This window comes from Rhinoderma darwinii, chromosome 4 (assembly GCF_050947455.1).
Source record: "Rhinoderma darwinii isolate aRhiDar2 chromosome 4, aRhiDar2.hap1, whole genome shotgun sequence".
In the NCBI taxonomy this organism is placed as follows: Eukaryota; Metazoa; Chordata; class Amphibia; order Anura; family Rhinodermatidae; genus Rhinoderma; species Rhinoderma darwinii.
Window position 1 is genome coordinate 225197575 of NC_134690.1, and position 25818 is coordinate 225223392.

The 25818-nt window shown below is 44.1% G+C and overlaps 1 protein-coding gene across 4 annotated transcripts in view; it reads right to left on the minus strand.

Annotated features, from left to right (window-relative positions):
- The window catches only part of POPDC1 (popeye domain cAMP effector 1), an 81099-nt gene extending 57632 nt beyond the window's left edge, over nt 1-23467 (minus strand). The window contains exon 1 of one of the 4 annotated variants that reach the window (XM_075862217.1): nt 23391-23467. The gene's annotated coding sequence lies outside the window, so the exon portion shown is untranslated. Of the gene's footprint in view, nt 1-21575; nt 21670-23058; nt 23350-23390 lie in introns of those variants that run through there. The other 3 variants (XM_075862216.1, XM_075862218.1, XM_075862219.1) reach the window with 3 other exon arrangements.
- Between the last annotated feature and the right edge of the window lie 2351 nt (nt 23468-25818).

Consider the following 25818-nt stretch of genomic DNA (forward strand, 5'->3'; position numbering starts at 1 on the left):
ACATTCTGTCAGCATATGGCTCCCCTTCAGGATCTATTTTTAGCCTCTCACCTCTAGCCTCATAAGAATTCATATGGAACACCTGGATAACATACGATAGCTGCAACTGAGATATAGCACAGTTAATGTTTATAATGTGTAAGAGACAGTATTGGACACAGTATTGTCTTTATGAGCTACTTACAAACACACACTTTAACAACAATCACTGACAAAAGGGCAATATGTCTAAAAATGGTTTCAGATATAACAAAATAAAATTTGATGTTAAACAGCAGAGTGTATCTGACAAATGCCAAAGACGACGCAGTATTTTATAGGTGCACGCTAAAATTAAATTAAAAGGAGCAAAAAAGGAAGAGTTTACAAATGTAGGTCTAGTTTAGTACCTTCCAGACTGCCCACTGTCTTTTCATGGTAGGAGGCGCAGGTCCAGAATATGCAGGAACGTCTTTTGGCGTCGCTGTCAAAGGCTCAACCCTTTAATCACCGTGATCTGTGAACATGGCATGATCAAAGGGGACTCCCCTCTTCAATCGCGTCACCGTAAATCGGTCCCATAATTGAAGACTGGGGAAAGCCTCTGCAGTAAGCCCTGGGTTCCTAGAAAGGACACCGGGGCTGTCTGTTTAGTATGCCTGCTGTTAGGGCTCACTATGTGCTGCCCTAAAAGCAGCCTGTGTCAAAGTGACACAGTGTAATGTATTAGTATACAGGAGTATGCTAATACATTCTAAGTGAAAAAAAAAAAAGTTGTAAATAAAGTTCTCTCTTCATGGGATTTTTTTTTTTTTTAACAAAACAATAACTAAAAAAAGGTTGCATACATTTATTTATTAATAGAGTTTATTGCCCATACATTACATAAAAACAAAATAAGTACACTTTTTTTTAGGTATCTATGCAACAGTAACAACCTGAATAATTAATGTAACAGGTTATTTAGTGTAAGACGTGAACGGGATAAAAAATAAACACAAAATAATTGCAGAAAATAGCTTTTTCCTATATTCAAGCTGCAAAAATTTAATATTATGTGACTTACACAGTACATTTTACAAACATCAAACAGCGCAAAAAAAATAAATTCTCCCACATAAAACAAAACCTTATACAGCCACATCAATGAAAAAATAAAAAAGTTATGGCTGCTGAAAAGCAGAGAAGCAAAAAATGGAAAAATGTAGCTGGTCATTAAGGCCTATTCAGGTACGGTCAATAAGGGGCTAAAAAATAGGGTGGCTGACATGTTTAACCCCTTAACGACAAGTACTTAACGCAATCCAACGTATGGGTACGTTGGAGCGTTTAGTGGTCACCGTGTCTAAAGACATGGTGACCAGGTAAAGATTGGCGCTGCTGTCATCTTTACTCGTGGCCCAGGGGCCTGGTGCATCCCCCCCCCACATTGGCGATAGACCGACCAATCACAGTCATGGTGGTTGTTTAACCCCTTCCCGTCGCAGCCCTTTTCAGATTTTCATTTTCGTTTTTTCCTCCCCACCTTCCAAAAGCCATAACGTCTTTATTTTTCCGTCGATATAGTACTATGAGGGCTTGATTTTTGCGGGACGAGTTGTAGTTTTTCGTAGCACCATTTATTTTGCCATATAATGTACTAGGAAACGGGGAAAAAATTATTTGTGGGGTAGAAAATGAAAAAAAAAAGCAATTCCTCCACGGTTTTTTGCGCACCGTTTTTACGGAATTCACTGTGCAATTAAAACAACATGTTAAATTTATTCTGTGGGTCAATACGATTACGGCGATATGAAATATATATAGTTTTTTCTATATTTTACTACTTTTACAAGTAAAAACCGAAGTGTAAAAAAGAAAATTTATTTTGTGTCGCCAAATTCCGAGAGCCACAACTTTTTTATTTTTCCGTCGATTAAGTGGTATGAGGGCTTATTTTTTGCGGGATAAGCTGTAGTTTTTAATGATACCATGTTGGTGTAAATGCGACGGTTTGATCACTTTTTATTTCATTTTTTGTGGGAGATTAGGTGACCAAAAAATAGATTCTGGCGTTTACAATTATTTTATTTTTTACGGCGTTCACCGTGCGGGTTAAATAATGACATATTGTAATACTTCAGACTTTTACGGACCCGGCGATACCAATTATGTTTATTTATTTATTTTTGTACTATGCTCTAGGGGGAAAATGTATTGCAGTATATCGTGATTCTGACAGGCACCTATTAAGGCCTGCCGGAGGTGTACAAAGGTGTACAAAGATGGCGGACCTTCATTAGGCCCCCAAGCAACTGTAGCAACCATCACCCCCCCCCCCCGCGCGATTGCGTTGCGGGGGGCGCAATGAGCTGTTAGAGGGGATCACCCCCTCTTTAGAAAGATTTAAATGCTGCGGTCTCTGTTGACCGCGGCATTTAACGAGTTAAACTAGCGAGATCGCGCTCAAGCGCGATGCCGCTAGTTACTCTGAGGTGTCGGCTGTAACAAATAGCCAACACCGGCATCGTATGATGGAGCCCGCTCCATACTTCCCCTACCCGACTTTGGCGTATGGATACGTCAAATGTCGGGAAGGGGTTGATATACCCTGCACCAGCTCTGCCTGCCTCATTCCGCTTAGGAACGATAAACAGAGCAGGTGTAACTGTCTGTCTGCTGATACTTAGGCTGGGCTCACACAACCTATTTTCAGGCGTAAACGAGGCGTTTTACGCCTCGAATTACGCCTGAAAACACGGCTCCAATACATCGGCAAACATCTGCCCATTCATTTCAATGGGTTTCCGATGTACTGTGCCGACGACCTGTAATTTTACGTGTCGCTGTCAAAAGACGGCGCGTAAAATGACAGCCTCGTCAAAGAAGTACACTTCTTGGGACGTAATTGGAGGCGTTTTTCATTGAATCCAATGAAGAACGGCTCCAAATTACGACCGTAATTGACACCTCGCAAAACGCGAGTACGAGCAATTACGTCTGAAATGCAGGAGTTGTTTTCTCCTGAAAACAGCTCTGTAATTTCATCCGTAATTGACGTTATCATGTGCACATACCCTTAGGCTGGGTTCACACGACCTATTTTCAGGCGTAATGGAGGCGTTTTACGCCTCGAATTACGCCTGAAAATACGGCTCCAATACGTCGGCAAACATCTGCCCATTGCTTTCAATGGGTTTGCCGATGTACTGTGCCAACGACCTGTTATTTTACGCGTCGCTGTCAAAAGACGAGGCATAAAATTACAGCCTCGTCAAAAGAAGTGCAGGACACTTCTTGGGACGTTTTTGGAGCCGTTTTCTCGCTCCAAAAACAGCCGAAAAGACGCCCCGAAAACGGAGCGAAAAACGCCGCAAAAAACGCGAGTTCCTAAAAAAATGTCTGAAAATCAGGTGCTGTTTTCCCTTGAAAACAGCTCCGTATTTTCAGACGTTTTTGGCTCAGCGTGTGCACATACCCTTAGGCTGGGTTCACACGACCTATTTTCAGGCGTAAACGAGGCGCATTATGCCTCGATTTACGCCTGAAAATAAGGCTCCAATACGTCGGCAAACATCTGCCCATTCATTTGAATGGGTTTGCCGACGTACTGTGCCGACGACCTGTAATTTACGCGTCGTCGTTTGACAGCTGTCAAACGACGACGCGTAAAATGACTGCCTCGTCAAAGAAGCGCAGGACACTTCTTTGGACGTTTTTGGAGCCGTTTTCTCATAAACTCCAATGAAAACAGCTCCAAAAACGGACGTAAAAAACGCCGCGAAAACGCAGCGAAAAACGCGAGTTGCTCAAAAAACTTCTGAAAATCAGGGGCTGTTTTCCCTTGAAAACAGCTCCGTATTTTCAGACTTTTTGGTCACTACGTGTGCACATACCCTTAGGGTATGTTCAAACGACAGCGTCCGTAACGGCTGAAATTACGGGGATGTTTTCAGCAGGAAACATCCCCGTAACGGCATGTGCAGGCGCTTGAACGCCGCGTCAGTTACGGACGTAATTGGCGCTGCTAATCATTGGAGTCAATGAATAATGGCTCTAATTACGCCCAAAGAAGTGACAGGTCACTTCTTTGACGCGGGCGTCTATTTACGCGCCGTCATTTGACAGCGGCGCGTAAATAGACGCCTCGTGTGAACAGACAAACGTCAGCCCATTGCTTTCAATGGGCAGATGTTTGTCAACGCTATCGAGGCGCTTTTTTCGGACGTAATTCGGGGCAAAAACGCCCGAATTACGTCCGTAATTAGTGCGTGTGAACATACCCTCAGGGTATGTGCACACACACTAATTACGTCCGTAATTGACGGACGTATTTCGGCCGCAAGTCCCGGACCGAACACAGTGCAGGGAGCCGGGCTCCTAGCATCATACTTATGTACGATGCTAGGAGTCCCTGCCTCTCCGTGGAACTACTGTCCCGTACTGAAAACATGATTACAGTACGGGACAGTTGTCCTGCAGAGAGGCAGGGACTCCTAGCATCGTATATAACTATGATGCTAGGAGCCCAGCTCCCTGCACTGTGTTCGGTCCGGGACTTGCGGCCGACATACGTCCGTCAATTACGGACGTAATTAGTGTGTGTGCACATACCCTCACCGTTACTGAGGCCTTCTGTGCAGCCAATCATCCTCTTCTGCATCCTGCTGTGTGATCACTCACTGATCATCATCACCTGTGCTGTTGCTTAGTTATTTTTTTTTAGCAGCAGCACTAGTGATTCCTAAATTTCCCTTTCCAAGTCCCTGTTCACGACATTCAGTTTTGTTTTCACTGAAGTTCATTCACTAAATTTTACATAGTGTAGTTTTATACTTTTAGTCTAAATTTACTGCAGTATAATTTTTATACTACAGTTTTTTTAGCACTAATATATAGTGTTAGATATTTAGCATCAGTTAGCGACGAACGTTCAGTTTCTTTTTTACTGAAGCTCGTTCACTAAATTTTACATAGCGTATTTATGCATCCAAGTAACACCTGACTTTCCCATCTTTGCAAAGATAGGATATGTCCTATCTTTCCACGGATCACTAACGGGACCCGGCTGGCACACACGGTCGTGTGCATGAGGCATTAAAGTTTTAGTGTAAAACTTACTGCAGTATAATTTTTATACTACAGGTTTTTTTAGCACTAATATATGGCATTACAGATTCAGCGTCACTAAATTTTAGTTAGGGCTTATTTAGACGAACGTATAATACATCCGTGCTACGCGTGTGATTTTCACGCGCGTCGCACGGACCTATGTTAATGAATGGGGCCGTTCAGACTGTCAGTGAATTTCACGCAGCGTATGTCCGGTGCGTAAAACGCATGACATGTCCCATATTTGGTCGTGCTTTGCGCAGCACGCACCCATTGAAGTCAATGGGTGCGTGCAAATCGCGCTCGGCACACGGAAGTACTTCCGGGTGCCGCGCGTGATTCGCGCAACAGTAGTAACATGAATGAATGAAAACAGAAAAGCACCACGTTCTTTTCTGTTTACAAACATAAAAACAGAGTGTCATAATGATGCCGGCTGCCGGAAAATCACGCAGCCACGCATCATATGCTGATGACACATGGGCTCATGTGAATCCGGCCTTAGTGTCAGTTACAGTTATATATTGGCGTAAATTTTATTTTACTGAAGTTTGTTCAATACATTTTTTTATACTTAATAAAGACAGCATTAGGCCTGATTCAGACAAACATGTCAGTTTTGCATCCGCAAAAAATGGACCGCATTTAATACTTTACAGTTCCGTGTGCCATCAGTGTGCGTTCCGTGTGGCAACAGTTTTTAATGTCCGTGTTGGTGCATATTTTTTTATTTTTTCTAAGCATTTCTTTAGCAAATGTTGGGTGAAACACGGACAAGACACGGATGATGTCCGCGTGCTGTCCATGATTTTCACGCACCCATGGACTTCAATAGGTGAAGTGGTCTGCAAAAACAAACCAGAATAGGACATGCAGTGAGTTTCATGCAATAGAAACATGCTGTGTGAAAAATCACGGATGTCTGAATAGCCCCATTGAATTGCATAGGTCCGTGTGCTGTCCGTTTTTTTAACGGACAGAACACTGACGTATACAACGTTCATCTGAATAAGGCCTTACGCGTGTTCAAGCACTACACACCCCCCTAATAAAAATGTGGCAATCATCCCAAAGAGTCTATTCGGCAGAGGAGGCATACGTTACAGCGGACATCCCACTGTAAAGACAGGAACCGGAGCTAGCTCCGATTCCTGCCATTAACCCCTTCAATGCAGCAATTCAATGCAATCGCTGCATCAAAGTGGTTTGTATGAAATCGGCAGCCTGCCATGCGATGGCAAGGCTGGCAACTGCTACCATGGCAACAGGAGGCCTAACAATAGCTTCCTATCTGCCATTACGGAAGCCGATTAGGCCCCGTCCGGAGGCGGAGCCTGATCGGCTTGCGGTCAGTGAACAACTGACAGTTCTAATACATTGCTCAATACAATACAATACGTGTCTGAGTTTTCCCATCGCTTTAGCGCTGGACCCAGGAAATGGAAGTATAATATTTGTTTTTCTTTTTTTATCACAGGTTTGACTACTTCGGATAAGAGGAATACTGCGACTACAGCGTTTTCTCTCTCTCAATACAATACGTGTCTGTTTTTTTTAACTATATTCCTACTGTCCCAGCAATGGCCACTGTCTGATTGAAATTGTCCATTACTAAGGAGGGGCTTAGTGTTAGCTGGTGAAAAGACTAAGGCCTTATTCACACGACAGTGAAAAAAAATGTCCATTTAAAACTGATCAACTGTCAGTTTTTCATTGCCATTTTGCATCAGTGTGTCTCTAAATTTTCATCCATTTCAAGTCCATCTGTCCGTTTTTAATGGCCGTTTGACATCCATTTTTCATCAGTTTTTCATGGCCGTTAAAAAAACTGATGAATTTCATTGGTCAGGCTTTTTTTGTCCCAACCCCCTGAAAACAACCAAAGGAAGGTCACATGTTCACCTAGACACTATTTACAGCCTCCCTGTATATGATGCCACACGCCTCCCTGTATATGATGCCACACACCTCCCTGTATATGATGCCACACGCCTCCCTGTATATGATGCCACACGCCTCCCTGTAGATGATGCCACATGCCTCCCTGTATATGATGCCACATGCCTCCCTGTATATGATGCCACACGCCTCCCTGTATATGATGCCACAGGCCTCCCTGTATATGATGCCACACCAGCCTCCCTGTAGATGATGCCACACACCTCCCTGTAGATGATGCCACACCAGCCTCCATGTAGATGATGCCACACCAGCCTCCCTGCAGATCATGCAACACCTGCCTCCCTGTAGATGATGCCACACCAGCCTCCCTGCAGATCATGCAACACCTGCCTCCCTGTAGATGATGCCACACCTGCCTCCCTGTAGATGATGCCACACCTGCCTCCCTGTAGATGCCACACCAGTCTCCCTGTAGATTATGCCACACCAGCCTCGCTGCAGATCATGCCACACCAGCCTCCCAGCAGATCATGCCACACCTGCCTCCCTGTAGATGATGCCACACCTGCCTCCCTGTAGATGATGCCACACCTGCCTCCCTGTAGATCGTGCCACACCTGCCTCCCTGTAGATCGTGCCACATCAGACTCCCTGTAGATCGTGCCACACAAGCCTCCCTGTAGATGCCACACCAGCCTCCTTGTAGATGCCACACCAGCCTCTTTGTAGATGCCACACCAGCCTCCCTGTAGATGCCACACCAGCCTCCCTGTAGATGCTACACCAGCCTCCTTGTAGATGCCACACCAGCCTCTTTGTAGATGCCACAGCAGCCTCCCTGTAGATGCCACACCAGCCTGCCTTTAGATGCCACACCAGCCTGTCTGTAGATGCCACACCAGCCTCCCTGTGGATGCCACACCAGCCTGCCTGTAAATCGTGCCACATACTCATGAGAGCAGCGCCGTCTCTTGTCTTCTTCAGGTGTGGTCACTCGTCTGCACGGGATCTGGCAAGGCAGCGCGACGGGGCGATGACGTCATCGAGGCGCTTTCAAACCCGTGAAGAAGAATGAACACACCAGAAGAAGCGCCGCAAACGTGAGTATGCCAACGATAGCCAGCAAGGGAACTAGTAGTTCCCTTGCCAATCCCCATATAACAGATCCGTTTTTAACGGTTGTTACATGTATTGACAGCCGTTAAAAACGGATCCAATGACTTCTATGGGGGCCGTCAGGCCGTTAAAACGGCCAAAAATAGGACATGTCCTATTTTTTGACGCCCATTATTCACGGACCGTTAAAAAAACGGCCGTGTGAATGCACCCATAGAATATCATTGTTCTGAAAACGGCCATGTGAAAGCCGTTAAAAGGACGGCCATCACACGGCCGTTTTTCACTGTCGTGTGAATGAGGCCTTACACTAACCAACCAACCATTACCGGGAAGAGCCGGGGACGAACCAGTTCCCGACCATCCGTAATGATGGTCAGCTACTGGGGTGACTGCATACTGGTATTATTAGGTTGGGAAAGCTCAAAAAACAGAAACCAATGCTAAAGCAGAGGGATCAGACCAAGCTCTCTATACTCTGAAAGCAAGAGAAAATAGAGAAGAGGCGATCACGTGACCTTCCTGTGGGTGTTTTTAGTGTTTTGGGACAAAAAAAAAAAGTTAAATTCATCCGGTTTTAAAACGAACAGTGAAAATCGAATGCAAAACGGGTGACAATTGGGTGTCAAAAACGTTAACACGGCCCAGAACGGACATGGATCGGATGCAAAACGGCCGTGAAAAACAGACCAAGTCGGCAGTTTTTTTTACGGCCGACACCTGGACCCGGTTGTGTGAACAAGCCTAAGGGTATGTGCACACACACTAATTACGTCCGTAATTGACGGACGTATTTCGGCCGCAAGTCCCGGACCGAACACAGTGCAAGGAGCCGGGCTCCTAGCATCATACTTATGTACGATGCTAGAAGTCCCTGCCTCGCTGCAGGACAACTGTCCCGTACTGTAAACATGATAATACTACGGGACAGTTGTCCTGCAGCAAGGCAGGGACTCCTAGCGTCGTACATAAGTATGATGCTAGGAGCCCGGCTCCTTGCACTGTGTTCGGTCCGGGACTTGCGGCCGAAATACGTCCGTCAATTACGGACGTAATTAGTGTGTGTGCACATACCCTAAAGGCTCTTGCACACGACCGAGATCAGGCCATGAAAAACAGTCCGTGTGTCGGCTGGATTTCCCAGCCTGACCACGGTACAGGTGAACGGGACTCCTGGCATCATAGACATTTATGATGCTAGGAGTGCCTGGAAACGACACAGGGACAGTTTTTCACGGCCCGACCTCCGTAGTGTGCCAGAGCTGTTAGTGTGCAGAATGTCCAAATTACAAACAAAAAACAGTCTTCTATTTATTTTCAGTCTTTTTTCAGTCTGCAGTTTCCACAGCACTCCCTGTGCTCTCTAAGTAACAAAACAATAAATCTTACACACAGCTCAGACATATGTAGGTAAAATAGAATATACAAGTATTTTAGCAAGTGATTACTCCAGTCAGCCTGGTGTACGCACTAAGGCTTTGTTTATATCTGTGTAGGAGGCTCCGTTAGGGGCCTCCATCAAAGATCTGGTCAAAAACGGCAAACAAAATAGCTCAACATGCTTTATAAAGCAATTCACAGTCATGATTTATCAAGCCATGCACAATAAATTACTAATAATAAGAAAAACTGCTGGGGATGATGACAAAATCTATTTCCATTTACTTCAATGGCATGAAAAACATCACTTTTTCCAGAATTAAAGCCATTGGTAAGTTTTTTCATCCGTGAATTTTCATATTAAAATCAAAGGGACAATGGACAGAACAAAAAGTCATCCTAGACCATTATTATTCCATTTAAAAAATAAAAAATAGAAACTGGATGGGATGACCGACATTGTTTGCACCAGACAGTAAAGTAGCCTTTCCGTCTTAAAATCACCTTAATCTCCACAACAACAACTTTGATCAAAAGGGAACATCATTGAAATCGGTGTCATCCATTTAAATGTTTTTAAAAAAATATTTTGCTCAAAAAGATTACCTAAAAGAACAGGTAAAACAGATATTTGTATTGATACTGTATGCCTAATTGACCATTTACAACGTGTGGGAAAAATCCTAGTTTGCACGTCTATTACCTTATAATTCCAACATATACTATATGGTTACTAAATATATGGTCTTGTGAGAAATGGCTGTTTGCATACGGTAATGTATTTATGTCAGGGATTAGGGCTTTACACACACACTTTCCTCTGTTTCATCTTTGGTAAAGTCTATAAATCCTACAATGTTAGGCACGAGACAAATTGCCAGAAATAAAAAGGTAGCACTTTTCTTAGTGCTTTAAAGGGGTTGTCCAGTCCCTAAAAATTAATGACCTATCCTCAGGATAGGCCATCAACATCCGATTGGTCGGAGTCCGACTGTTGGGACCCACGCCCATCATCTGTTTTATGCGTGACGAACTGTAGTTTCTATTGGTACCATTCTGCGTTACTTGCAACTTTTTGATCTCTTTTTATTAAAAAAATTTTGAGAGAAGATGACCAAAAAATAAAATGCTGTCATTGTTTTTTATAAAAAAAAATTGCGGTGTTCACCGTGCGGTAAAAATAATGTGATATTCTTATAGATCAGGCCGTTCCGAACGCGGTGATACCTATTATGTATCGTTTTTTTCATGTTTTAATTTTTTTTCTAATTATAAAGGAGTTGAATGATGAACGATGATGCAGTGCAGTGATAAAGTCCACCATCCAGACTTCTTTTATGTGATTCTCCGTAGTATTTATGGAAAGAAAATGTAGATCCGGAGTTATATAAAATATAACTTTTACTAATTTTTCGTATAAAATTGCTTTAGAAAAAATGAACATGTACAGACAATGCATATGAATATAAAACATAGTAGTATAAGGGTATGTGCACACGACCTCTTTTCAGACGTAATGGAGGCGGCTCCAATACATGCTTGCAATGGGTCTTACGATGTTCTGTGCAGACGAGCTGTAATTTTACGCGTCGCAGTCAAAAGACGGCGTGTAAAATTACGCCCGCATCAAAGAAGTGCAGGACACTTCTTGGGGCGTAATTGGAGCTGTTTTTCATTGACTCCATTGAAAAACAGCTCCAATTACGTCCGGAATGGACAACGCAAAAAACGCGTGCACTTGTAAAAACTTCTGAAATTCAGGAGCTGTTTTCTCCTGAAATCAGCTCCGTCATTTCAGACGTATTTGGCATTGTCGTGTGCACATACCCTAATGGATTTTCAGCATTTGTTCATAGAATATATCCAATATAATTAAATTAATTGATTAGATATTGACAGCAGTCCATGCGTATTTGTAATAAATGGAGAGTGTTCATCAAGCTTTATAGAGATCCTTCCTTATAAGTAACCAACAGGTGTAAAAGAACGGGGCTCAACGTCCCCCTACCCGTATAGATATAATCCGTTTCTTTGCAACTTTTAGGCTTAATGTCGGGTGGATCAGGAAGCCTCTCTTAGTATAGATAAAGGATCTCCTATGGAACCTCTCACAAAGTAGAATAATCCTCCCAACGCGTTTCCTCACGGACAAGCGATTCTTCAGGGAGATAGGCGGTATTACAGCTGACAGCCGCTCAAGATGAAGCACGCACAGCTCCTGTGCCCGCTTTATCTACAGGGCGGTGACTGTACGCCCTTGTGCAGGAATGTACTGTGCATCAGGACGTACAGTCACGCCCAATAGCGGGAAGGGGTTAATATGGCTTTCCAATAGTTTGGGGAAGGCTCCTTCCTGTTCCAGCATGACCGCATCTGTGCACAAAGCGAGGTTTATAAAGGCATGGTCTGATGAGTTTGGTGTAGAGGAACTCGAGTGGCCTGCATAGAGCCCTGAGCTCAAACACATCGAACATCTTTGGAATTTATTGGAACGCCGATTGCAAGCCAGACGTTTTCTTGCTGACCTCACAAGCACTTTTTTAGCTGAATGGACAAATTCTCACAGACACACCCAATGGTGGCTGTTCTAGCTGCAAAAGGGGTCTAATTCCTCATTAACGCCGATTGTTTTGGAATGGGATATCCAAAAACCTCATAGGTGTGATGGTCAGGTTTCACAAAAAGAAAACCTTGGCATCCTATTCTTCAAGACTTGTAAATTAGTGGCCGGTAGTTGGCGAGGATGCGCCACAGGACTGACAATAACATCGCTGTGTGTAGCTTCTGCATACAGCTCCTGTACATCTGCAACCCTCTGCTGGATTAGGCAGCTTGTACATCTTGACCTCCTGGCAAGAGGAGACACAAGGGGATTACCAAAAAATACAGCTCCACGTCAGGGAGGTTAACCGGAATAATTTGTCACTACATCTTGCTATTCGCTCTCCATCATGACACCAGACTGCCTGTTGAGCCCGCACCAATCCTCTTCTCTGAGTCAAATTACTTTCTTAAAGGCATATCTGTCCTCATTGGCTCACTTTGGGCTCCACAAGTTGCAGAGGGAAATCAAACTCCTGGTCCACTCCTAATAAACGATAGGACTATCGGACCAGTCCTGATCTGCAATCTCCACCCAGCCGTATGTTGGACCCGAAGTGGTCAGTGTGCTAGAATGATTGTAGTGGCACGGCTAGCCACTGCATGGTGCTTGATGCTTCTTAGTTAAACCCAGACCTTTTTCCCCTCTTGCTTCAGAGACGCCACCTATCACACCAGCAGCACCCTCCTCACCAGTCCACAGCAAAATGAGCAGCGAACAGTATTCCCTTACAGCTGTATCACTTCTCCCAGTCACATATGCTTTCAGCACTCCGCTTATCTCTACAAAAAGATTTTTAAAAAATGTTCAACACTGTTAAAACGGAGATGATATTCATAGAGGAACATACCACTCACTTGGAGAAAAAAATTAATTAATTTGCTAGGTCTCATGACAAACTTACTGATAAAGTTAAACACTCCATGAGGAGCTGGACAGTCTAAGGGTATGTTCACACGGCGAGGGTCCGTAACGGCTGAAATTACGGGGATGTTTCAGCCTGAAAACATCCCCGTAATTTCAGCCGTAACGGCATGTGCAGGCGCTTGAACGCCGCGTCAATTACGGCCGTAATTAGCGCTGCTATTCATTGGAGTCAATGAATAGCGGCTCCAATTACGGCCAAAGAAGTGACAGGTCACTTCTTCTACGCGGGCGTCTATTTACGCGCCGTCATTTGACAGCGGCGCGTAAATATACGCCTCGTGTGAACAGACAAACGTCTGCCCATTGCTTTCAATGGGCAGATGTTTGTCAGCGCTATTGAGGCGCTATTTTCGGGCGTAATTCGGGGCAAAAACGCCCGATTTACGTCCGTAAATAGGCCGTGTGAACATACCCTAACTCTGAGGGTATGTTCACACGGCAGCGTCCGTAACGGCCGAAATTACGGGGCTGTTTCCAGGAGAAAACAGCCCCGTCATTTCAGCCGTAACGGCATGTGCAGGCGCTTGAATGCCGCTTCCATTACGGACGTAACTGGAGCTGGTTTTCCATGGAGTCCATGGAAAACGGCTACATTTACGTCTGAAGAAGTGACATGACACTTCTTTGGCGCGGGCGTCTATTTACGCACCGTCTTTTGACAGCGACGCGTAAATATACGCCTCGTGTGAACAGACAAACGTCAGCCCATTGCTTTCAATGGGCAGATGTTTGTCAACGCTTTCAAGCCGTATTTTCGTACGTAATTCCAGGCGTGAAACGCCCGAATTACGTCCGTAAATAAGCCGTGTGAACATACCCTAAAGGCCATGGATGCAGAAGAGAATTAACATCTCAGAGGTATTCATGAGACAATTACTAATAAAGCAGCTATACGCTCACGTTACATAAATAGTGAGGCGCTATTTTACCCTTCACTATGACTGTGTCCACAGACAAAATCTGTTCACAAGGTTTCACTTTTTTCCATGTTAAAGAATCTTTTCTTCAATGCTTCCGTGAGTCTTCATCCTTGTCGGAAGCGTAATGCTCTTTGACTGTGTTCTATGACTTCTCGTGGCGACCCTGGCTAGAATACGGACATTTTGTACTGTCAAAGTGCTCAAAGAACACCACGCAGTGCTCCAGACTAAAAAAAATTACATAGGAGCCATTGGCTTCTAAACTGAAAAATTCACGCATCGTCTGCACTGCCCCATAGAGTAATATAGGTGCGTACGACACGCGTGAAAAGCACGCGCGTCGCACGCGCGTATATTACGCTCGTGTAAATGAGGCCTAACAGTGTCTGTCACTACTTTATGCTACGCTCAGTGAGAGCACATGCCTTACCACTGGGGATTCCTTGTGAAACTTCTAGTCTCTAAAAATGGAGAACACTACATCTAATTAACCCCCAGAGGCCCTACATGCACTTGAAGGGGTTTTCTAGCTAATACTATGTTTTTGCACATTTGAATGCAAAGAAAGAGTTACTTACATATAGATCTACGCCCCAATCCACCGCTATTCTTTACTTATATAGCACCAACATATTCCACAGCGCTGTACAGAGGTTGTTCTTACTTAATGTCCCCATTGGGGCACACAATCTAAATTCCTTATGGTGTGCTTTTGGCGTTATAAGCGCCAGTCACGTGATAATGCCACTCCATTCTTCTTTCAGATGGCATTCCAATGGGAAGGTCAATTACATCACATGCAGCCTGAACCCCGCCCTCTCCTCCTCTACATCTTGCCGCTCACAAGCAGGAAGATATATTTGGTATGGTCTAATGCGCCGACCACTGTGGGTGTGCTTAGTACAGAGACGGGTGGTCGGAACCACTGACTACCAATGAAGAGGCGGAGCTAATCCAATCACGTGACTGGTGCTGAAAACAGGGAACAGAGCGGAACAGCGCATCTGATAACCAGAGCGGCCATCTATACGTAAGTAACTTTCTCCTTACATTTAAATGAGCAAAAGCATGTTATTAGCTGGAAAAGCCCTTTAGGCTGGGTTCACACTGAGTTTTTGCAGGCAGAAAATCTGCCTCAAAATTCTGTTTGGAGTTTTGAGGCAGATTTTGCTCTGCCTGCACGCCGATTTTCGCCTGCGGCCATTGAGCGGCGCGGGCAAAAAACGCCACCAAATACGCTTTCTCTGCCTCCCATTGATGTCAATGGGAGGTCAGAGACATAAACACCTGAAGATAGGGCATGTCGCTTCTTTTTCCCGCGAGGCGTTTTTTCCGCTCGAGGGAAAAAACTCCTCTGCCTCCCATTGAAATCAATGGGAGGCATTTTCGGCCGTTTTTGGGCGCGTTTTCCGACGCGGTTTACATGTCAAAAAACATGTAAAACAACTCAGTGTGAACTTACTCTTAAAGAGGCTCTGTCACCAGATTTTGCAACCCCTATCTGCTATTGCAGCAGATCGGCGCTGCAATGTAGATTACAGTAACGTTTTTATTTTTTTTAAAACGAGCATTTTTGGTCAAGTTATGACCATTTTTGTATTTATGCAAATGAGGCTTGCTAAGTCCAACTGGACGTGTTTAACCCCTTCCCCCTGCTTGCATTCTGGGCCCTAATGTCCAAGCCATTTTTTACATTTTTACATTGTCACATTCGAAGAGCTATAACTTTTTTATTTTTGCGTCGGCATAGCTGTATAAGGTCTTGTTTTTTTGCGGGACGACTTGCAGTTTTTATTGGTACCATTTGAGAGTAGATGCGACTTTTTGATCACTTTTTATCACATTTTTTTTAAGTCAGGATTAACAGAAAGCAGCAATTTTTCCATTGTTTTTTATTTTATTTTTTACGGCGTTCACAGTGCGGGTTAAATAATGTAACAGCTTTATAGTCGGGGTCGTTACGATACCAAATATGTGTAACTTTTTTGCTTTATTGTAGTTTTTTTTAATAGTAAAGCATTTTGTAAGGGGAAAAAGCGGGTTTTTCATTATTTTTTTTTCACTTTTTTTTTTTTAAATTAACTTTATTAAACTTTTTTTATTTTTATACTAGTCCCACTAGGGGACTTCACTATCCTCCGATCGCTATTATAATACACTGCAATACTTTTGTATTGCAGTGTATTACTGCCTGTCCGTTTAAAACGGACAGGCATCTGCTAGGTCATGCCTGCGGCATGATCTAGCAGGCATTCGCTCCAGGCAGACCTGGGGGCCTTTATTAGACCCCCGGCTGCCATAGAAGACACAGACACTCGGCGATTTTATCGCCGGGTGTCGGTGGGATGAGAGGGAGCTCCCTCCCTCTCTCCAAAACCACTCAGATGCGGTGCACGCTATTGTGCACCGCATCTGAAGGGTTAAACGGGTGAGATCGATACTAATATCGATCTCACCCGGCAGAGCAGGGACGCCCCCAGCCCTCAGCTGCCTCTGGCAGCTGAGAGCAGGGAGATTTCACGGCTCCCTGCTCTGTTTATTTTATTCTACAGCAGCGCCGTGGAATAGCGGCGCTGTAGAATAAAGCCCATTAATGACCGCTGTGAAAAGGCTAATCGGCGGTCATTAAGGGGTTAAAGTAAAAGTCCAACTGGGCGTGTATTATGTGTGTTACATCTGGGCGTGTTTACTACTTTTACTAGCTGGGCGTTCTGACGAGAAGTATCATCCACTTCTCTTCAGAACGCCCAGCTTCTGGCAGTGCAGACACACAGCGTGTTCTCGAGAGATCACGCTGTGACGTCACTCACTTCCTGCCCCAGGTCCTGCATCGTGTCAGACGAGCGAGGACACATCGGCACCAGAGGCTACAGTTGATTCTGCAGCAGCATCGGCGTTTGCAGGTAAGTCGATGTAGCTACTTACCTGCAAACGCTGATGCTGCTACAGAATCAACTGTAGCCTCTGGTGCCGATGTGGCCGACATGATGCAGGACCTGGGGCAGGAAGTGAGTGACGTCACAGCGTGATCTCTCGAGAACACGCTGTGTATCTGCACTGCCAGAAGCTGGGTGTTAACGAACAGAAGTGGATGATGCTGATTCGTCAGCATCATACACTCCCATTCCTAACGCCCAGCTAGTAAAAGTAGTAAACACGCCCCGATGTACGCACATAATACACGCCCAGTTGTACTTTTACTTTTCAACACGCCCAGTTGTACTTTTGCAAGCCTCATTTGCATAAATACAAAAATGGTCATAACTTGGCCAAAAATGCTCGTTTTTTAAAAATAAAAACGTTACTGTAATCTACATTGCAGCGCCTATCTGCTGCAATAGCAGATAGGGGTTGCAAAATCTGGTGACAGAGCCTCTTTAAGCTCTGGTTTGTTTTTACTCCATCCTCAGATAGAGAGACTTCAACTACTCCAACTTCTCAAAACCCACCTCACATAGATTCCTGCGTTAAAACATCTTTGGTACAAATTTTGTGCTTAACCCCTTAACGCACCATGACGTAACTGTACGTCATGGTGAGCAGTGAGTTCGCGCACCTTGACGTACAGTTACGTCATTGCTTTGACAGTTAACCGCCGCGCGGCGCTACACCGCAGCGGCGGTTAACTGTGCAGGGTGTTAGCCCTGCTCTCCCCGTTGCCGATCAGCGGCCTGTCGCCGCTGATATCGGCAGTTAACCCCTTAATTGCGGCGCTCGATTTTGAACGCCACAATTAAGGTCTTTAGTGCCGATCGGCAGCCCCCATGTGAAATCACGGGGGCTGGCGATGGTACCCATGGCAACCGGACGCCAGACAATGGCTTCCGGGTTGCCATGTACAGAAGCCTATGAGGACCACCCCGAGGGTGGTCGTCGTAGGCTTCCGGTCAGTGTGACTGTCACGTCACAATGACAGTTGAAATGCATTACACTACGTGTGTAGTGTAATGTATTCCAGAAGCGATCAAAGCTGCTAGTCTAAGTGTCCCCTAGTGGGACAAGTGAAAAAAGTAAAAAAAAGAATAAAAATGTTTTAAAAAAAGTGTAAAAATAAAAGTTATAAGTGATATAAACAAGAACTGCTTTTTTTTCCTATAATAAGTCTTTCATTATAGGAAAAAAAATGAGCACGTAAAAAAAAAGTACACATATTTGGTATCACCGCGTTCGTAACGACCCCAACTATAAAACTATAATATTATTTTTCCCGCACAGTGAACGCCGCAAAAAAAACAAACGAAAAACAATGCCAGAATCACTATTTTTTGGTCACCACCCCTCACAAAATATGTAATAAAAAGTGATCAAAAAGTCGCATGTACGCCAAAATTGTACCGATACAAACTACAACCCGTCCCTCAAAAAACAAGCCCTTACACAGCTTTTTTGACTGAAAAATAAAAAAGTTATGGCTCTCAGAATATGGTGACACAGAAAAGACATTATTTTCTAAATAAGTTATTTTATTGCGCAAACGCTGCAAAACATAAAAAAACGTATATACAAATGGTATCGCCGTAATCGTACCGACCCGCAGAATAAAGTATAATAGTCATTTATAGCCCAGGGTAAACGCTGTCAAAAATAAATAAAAATCATTGTCAGAATTGATGGTTTTTGGTCACCTTGCTTGCCGAAAAATTGAATAAAAAGTGATCAACAAAATCGCATGTACCCCAAAATGGTACCAATGAAAATTACAGATTTTCCCGCAACAAATAAGCCCTCACACGGCTCCGGTGGTGAAAAAATAAAAAAAGTTCCGGCTCCCAGATTATGGCGATGCAAAATGTGCAGAGTGTTCCAAAAGTGGATAAGATCGGGCGCCATTTATAAGTGCGACACCGGCCACAGATCTGTGGATTATTATTTATTTACCCCATTATTATACCCTCTTATTATGCCATGATGTACTCTGCCCAGCCTACATGTGCCCCAACATTATAAACTGAAATACCAGCAAAACGCCAGAGCTACTACCAAGCAAAATATGCGCTCCAAAAGCCAAATGGCGTCCCTCCCTTCTGAGCCCTACAGTGTGCCCAAACAGCCGTTTATGTCCACCGATATGGCATCGTACCAAAAAATGGTACCAATAAAAACGACAACTCGTCCCGCAAAAAATAAGCCCCCACACCGCTCTATTGACAGAAAAATAAAAAAGTAGTGGCTCTTGGAAAGCGGAGAGGAAAAACGAAAAAGCAAAACATGAATCAGTTCGTAAAGGGTTAATTACTTTCTAATGAAAAAACATTTATGACCACATGTGGGGTATTGCCGTACTCGGGAGAAATTGCTTTACAAACGTTGGGGTGCATTTTCTCGTTTATCCTTTGTGAAATTGAAAAAATTCAACATTTTAGTGGAAATAATGTTGATATTAATTTTCACGGCCTAATTCTAATAAATTCTGCAAAAGACGTGTGGGGCCTAAATGCTCACTATACCCCTAGATAGATTCCTTAAGTGGTGTAGTTTCCCAAATGGGGTTACTTTTGTGGGGCTTCCACTGTTTCAGTCTCTCAGGGGCAAATTCGACATGACACCCAAAAACATTCCAGCTAAATTTGAGCTCCAAAAGCCAAATAGCGCTCCTTCCCTTCTAAGCCCCGGTGTGGGTCCAAACAGTAGTTTATTACCACATATGGGGTATTTACGTAATCAGGAGAAATTGTTTTACAAATGTTGGGGCGCTTTTTCTCCTTTATTCCTTGTAAAAATTAAAAATGGCTACCTTTTTTCAGAAAAAAAGTAGATTTTCATCTTCACATACTAATTCAAATAAATTTAGCAAAAAAACTGTGGGTTCAAAATGCTAACTATACCCATAGATAAATTCCTTGAGGGGTATCGTTTCCAAAATGGGGTCACTATTGGGGGGTTTCCACGGTTTTCTTCCCTCCAGTGCATTGCAAACGCGACACGGCACTGAAAACTATTCCAGCAAAATCAGAAATCCAAAATCCAAATGGTGCTCCTTCTCTTCTGAGGCCTGCTGTGGGTCCAAACAGCAATTTATTACCACATATGGGGTATTGCTATAATCGGAAGACATTGCTTTACATATGTTGGGGTGTTTTTTCTACTTTATTCCTTGTAAAAATTTAAAATTTCCTAATTTTTTCACAAAAAAAGTAGATTTTCACCTTCACATACTAATTCAAATAAATTTAGCAAAAAAACTGTGGGTTCAAAATGCTAACTATACCCATAGATAAATTCCTTGAGGGGTATCGTTTCCAAAATGGGGTCACTATTGGGGGGTTTCCACGGTTTTCTTCCCTCCAGTGCATTGCAAACGCGACACGGCACTGAAAACTATTCCAGCAAAATCAGAAATCCAAAATCCAAATGGTGCTCCTTCTCTTCTGAGGCCTGCTGTGGGTCCAAACAGCAATTTATTACCACATATGGGGTATTGCTATAATCGGAAGACATTGCTTTACATATGTTGGGGTGTTTTTTCTACTTTATTCCTTGTAAAAATTTAAAATTTCCTAATTTTTTCACAAAAAAAGTAGATTTTCACCTTCACATACTAATTCAAATAAATTTAGCAAAAAAACTGTGGGTTCAAAATGCTAACTATACCCATAGATAAATTCCTTGAGGGGTATAGTTTCCAAAATGGGGTCACTTTTGGGGTGTTTCCACTGTTTTGGCAGCACAAGGCCTCCTCACACCTGACATGGTACCTAAAATATATTCTAATAAAATAGAGGCCCAAAATCCACTAGGTGCTCCTTTGCTTCGGAGGCCTGTGTTCCAGTCCATGACCGCGCTAGGGCCACATGTGGGGTATTTCTAAAAACTGCAGAATCTGGGCAATAAATCTTGAGTTGCATTTCTTGGGTAAAACCTTCTGTGGTACAGAAAAAATTTATTACAAATGAATTTTTGAAGAAAAAAAATGAAATTTGTAAATTTCACCTCTACTTTGCTTTAATTCCTGTGAAACGCCTAAAGGGTTAAAATACTTTCTGAATGTGGTTTTGAATACTTTGATGGGTGCAGTTTTGAAAATGGGGTGATTTATGGGGACTTTCTAATATATAAGGCCCTCAAAGCCATTTCAGAACTGAACTGGTCCCTGAAAAAATAGCCTTTTGAAATTTTCTTGAAAATATGAGAAATTGCTGCTAAAGTTCTAAGCCTTGTAACGTCCTAGAAAAATAAAAGAATGTTCAAAAAACGACGCAAACATAAAGTAGACATATGGGAAATATAAACTAGTATGTATTTTGTGTGGTATTACTATCTGTTTTACAAGTAAATACATTAAAATTTAGAAAAATGCTAATTTTTGCTAATTTTCTCTAAATCTTGGCGTTTCTTACAAATAAATATTGAATTTAATGACAAAATTTTTTCAGTATCATAAAGTACAACATGTCACGAGAAAACAATCCCAGAATCGCTTGGATAGGTAAAAGCATTCTGGAGTTATTACCACATAAAGTGACACATGTCAGATTTTCAAAAATGGGGCTGGTCCTGAAGGCCAAAACAGGCTTAGTCACTAAGGGGTTAATGCCTTAACTGACTGTTCGTAGCAAGATAAACGCTCATATTTGCCCACTGTTGGATCCACATTTCATCCTATTCGCATCCTCTATGTGATATAAAAAAAAAAACACATTATTAAATTGTGATATTACTTGCACCAGCCTGTATAGATTTTGCCCCTCTCGACTTTTAAGGCCTGTTCACATCAGCGTCGCCCTTCCGTTCGGAGGTTTCGGTCAGGTTAACCCCTCAACGGAGCTTAGCTTCCGTTTCCCTCACTATTGATCTAAATGGTGACGGAAAAGTTGTTAATAATTTTCGTTGGCCACCGTTGTGACAGGATGCCGTTGTTTTGAATAGCGCAGTCGACTAATACCAGAACATAAATACCAATAACATAAGAGGCAGAACTTTTGTATTTTTCTGCAGACATTGTATGAGGGCTTATTTTTTGTGGGACGACTTAGTTCTTATTGGTACCATTTTGGGGTACATAAAACTTTTTGATCGCTTTTATTGAATTTTTTTAAAGGTAGGATGAACAGAAAACATCAATTCTGCCATTTCCTATTTCATTATTTATGTTGTTCACCGGGCAGGTAAAATAAAACAACACTTTTATGATTCGGGTCATAAGGAAACGGCGATACTAATTATGTGTAGTTTTTTTATTTTTTTTCATAATAAAGCATTTTGTAAGAGGATAAAGTGTGTTTTTATTTGTTTAACCTGAGATTTAGTATTTATTTATTAGTAACTTTATTAAACTATTTTGTCGTTTTTTTGTTCCACTATAGGACTTTACTATTTGATCAATTCTGTATTGTAGTGTATTATGCCTGAAGGCATACACTTTGTTAGGCCCCAGCTGGCACGGTATCCATCAGCAACCAGCGATCACATCGCGGGGATACCGATGGAGTGACAGAGTTAAACCACTTAGGTGCCGCAGTCACTATTGACCATGGCATCTAAGGGTTTAAGTGTCCAGGATTGGAGGTAACTCCGATCCCAGCCGTTAGAGCATGAGCCCGGCTGTCTTTAGACAGCCCAGCACCCACACCGGGCTTATGATAGAGCGCAGTGAAAACGCAAGTTTGTGCCATTAGTACTCTTAATGACTGACTTTTTTTTTTTTTTTTTCTTTTAAAAGTGTTTCTTCAGAAATTATATGTGAAGTACAGCATCTAAAAATGAACAACATGGATTTTAGGACGTTTTGGTAAAATTTGGAAATATTATAAAGTGTAAATGTTGTCATCACAAAAGTGACAAAACCCCACACAACCCCTGTATCCTGAGCATCAGTCCTGGCACACATCTTCAGCGCAGGCTCTTCATGGAAAGTTTACAGAAGGTGCCCCACATCTCATGAAATATTCACCATATTCTCCTATTACTGAGTGCTATTGAGCCCCTGCCCGCAGTGCACTTGTCGCTGTGCCCTACTACTGTACGTACTAAGAGCGCGGTCTTGTACGGAGCCCAGGAGAAACAACATCGGCTCCGGGGGATTGACACCAGTGTCATGACAGCGGATTACAGCAGTCATTCGGACGCTCTGGTGTGAGGTGACACCTGGAGAGTGTGAGGGGAAGTTTAGTGCTGAGCCCCGCCGTCCTCCCCGCTTCTTACCTGGCTCTGCAGAGCGGCCGTCCTGGGAAAGTTTGTCTCTGAGGAGCTGACGAGTGGCCGGGAAGACGTGACTAAAATAGGCATGAAGAGGGGAGGCTGCAGCCTGAGCCGCGCACACTCCCTTTCTAGCAGCGCCGGCTGCTCCCTCACTACTGGGGGGAGGAGGAGGAGGAGAGACGGACAGGGACAGCGGGAGGGAGGGGACGTGTAGCACTAGTAGATAAATGACGGCAGCCTGGGAGCTGCAGAAGTTTGCGGTATATTACTCTGAGGGGGCATACTAGGCTTTGCTAGCATAATGCAGTGTTGGTGCAATTTCTGTGAATTTTTACCTCAGGTTATGTTCACATCTGCGTTGTGACATTCCGTTGTTTTACCCAGTCTGAGGAGCAGAACAACGGAATGCCGGTAGTCAGGGGCGTAACTAGGAAAGACTGGGCCCCATAGCAAACTTTTGACTGGGGCCCCCCCTCCCCTGGGTGTCACACAACCCCACCCCCCTTGTAGATAGTGCCTTTTTTACAGCCCCCCCTGTAGATAACGCCATACAGCCCCCCCTCTGTAGATAGCGCCATACATCCCCCCCTGTAGGGAATGCCATACAGCCCCCCCCCCTGTAGAGAACGCCATACAGCTCCCCCCCTGTAGGGAACGCCATACAGCCACCCCCCCCCCCCCTTGTAGGGAACGCCATACAGCATCCCCCCTCCCAACAAAAATGCGACCTACAGTGTGTCCTACAAAAGACATGTATCCCCTCTCCACAGGATCTCCACAGGACAGGGGATACATGTGTGATCGCTGGCAGCGACGCTGGCAGCGATAGGGAGAACGGGGGACTGAAAGTCCCCTGAAGTTCTCCATGACAAACCTCTGACTTCCGGCGTCTGCGCAGCTCAATAAAAATGAAAGGAGCGCTGGTCACGCATGCGCACAAGCACGACCGGCGCTCCATTCATTTCTACGGAGCTGCCGACACAGACCCCGGAAGTCCGAGGTTTGTGTTGGAGAACTTCAGGGGACTTTCAGTCCCCCGTTCTCCCTATCAATGCCAGCGATCACACATGTATCCCTGATCCTGTGAAGATCCTGTGGAGAGGGGATACATGTCCTGTGGAGAGGGGGGGGGGGATACATGTCCTGTGGAGAGGGGATACATGTCCTGTGGAGGTCCTGTGGAGAGGGGATACATGTCCTGTGGAGATCCTGTGGAGAGGGGATACATGTCCTGTGGAGATCCTGTGGAGAGGAGGGGGATACATGTCCTTTGCTCTATTTTGTGCCTTCAGGACCAGACACCGTTTAGCCATTTTTAGCACGTGTTAGTTAAATGGCTATAGCTTTTTTATTTGTTGGGCTCACGATGTGATTTTTGCGACGTTTTTTCCGTAGACAATGCAGGTTTCATTTTTTATCGTTTTTATACACACCTTTTTTGCTATTTTAGAATTTTTATTCATAAAGTTTGAAAATAATAGTCAAAAAATAAGCTTTTTTAAGTTTCAGCTATTTTTTTTGGTAATAACATAGTTTTACCCTAAAATAGACCTTTTATTTGTGATTGTCATTGTCTACCGTAAATTTTTAGATATTACATGTCTACATTAGGGTAATTGGGTCAGCGCTAGCGTTACAACAATGTTTGGCGGGGGGGGGGGGCGTTTTTTTTTTTGGGGTGGGTATGTTATGTGTAATTATTATTAAATTTTTTTTTGCACTTTACGTTTTTATTTTTTTATTACTATGGTCTGTCCCCCAAAGGTCAAAAAAGACCTTTGGGGAACTTTATATATTTTTTTTCTTTTTTTTACACCATGTTTTTCCACTGTAACTGGAGCTGCACAGCAGCCCCAGTTACAGTGGAAATCAGCCCTCTCACAGTGACGATTGTCACTAACAGGGCTGTGCAGGGTCTAGTAAGACCCAGCAACAGTCTGCCACTAACGGCACCCGGCGATCATGTGACCAGTCACATGATCACCGGGAGGAATAGAGACAGCGCCGCTGCTGCTGTCTCTATTGCTGTACACAGCGCGCATTCAGCACTGTGTACAAGTGATCAGAGAAGACAGAAGCAGCGAAAGCTGCTTCTATCTTCTCCTCAGGGTCCCCGGCAGTCACTGACAGCCGGAGACCCGACATTCAGCTGCCCGATCGCGCGGGCAGCAAGTTAAAACCCGAGCCGTAGAAAGTCTATGGCTCGGGTTTTAAGGAGCCCGACCGCTGGCCGTAAAAATACAGCCAGCGGTCGGGAACCAGTTAATGGCAGAGCGGGGAGATACCTCCATGCTCTGCCGTAGTGTTCAGTGGCGTCCCGCTGTAGCAGCCATAGCGGCTGCTAGCGGTGCCTCCGGCCATGGTGGGGGCCCGTGCCGGCGGGCGACATGGGCCCCCTCTGGCCGCGGGCCCCGTAGCAGCCGCTACTGCTGCTACGGCGGTAGTTACGCCACTGCCGGTAGTAACAATTCCGTTGCACAATGGAACCCATTGACATTAAGTTGGCTTTCCGTCGGGGTGTCGTGGTTTTATCATAGAGAATAGCGCATCACGCTGAACTATTGTTTCCGTTAATCTCGGCCAGATCTGCGAAGAGGTCCCTTATGGAGCCTACAACGCAGATGTGAACGAGGCCTTACGCGCTCTTTTCACATCACATTTTTGCGCTCCATCTAGCTTGTATGCCAGGGAAGCTGCCAACGTACATGAAAAATGTGTCTATAGGGCTCCGTTAGCGCAACGGAGGTCAAAAGTGTGTCCTTT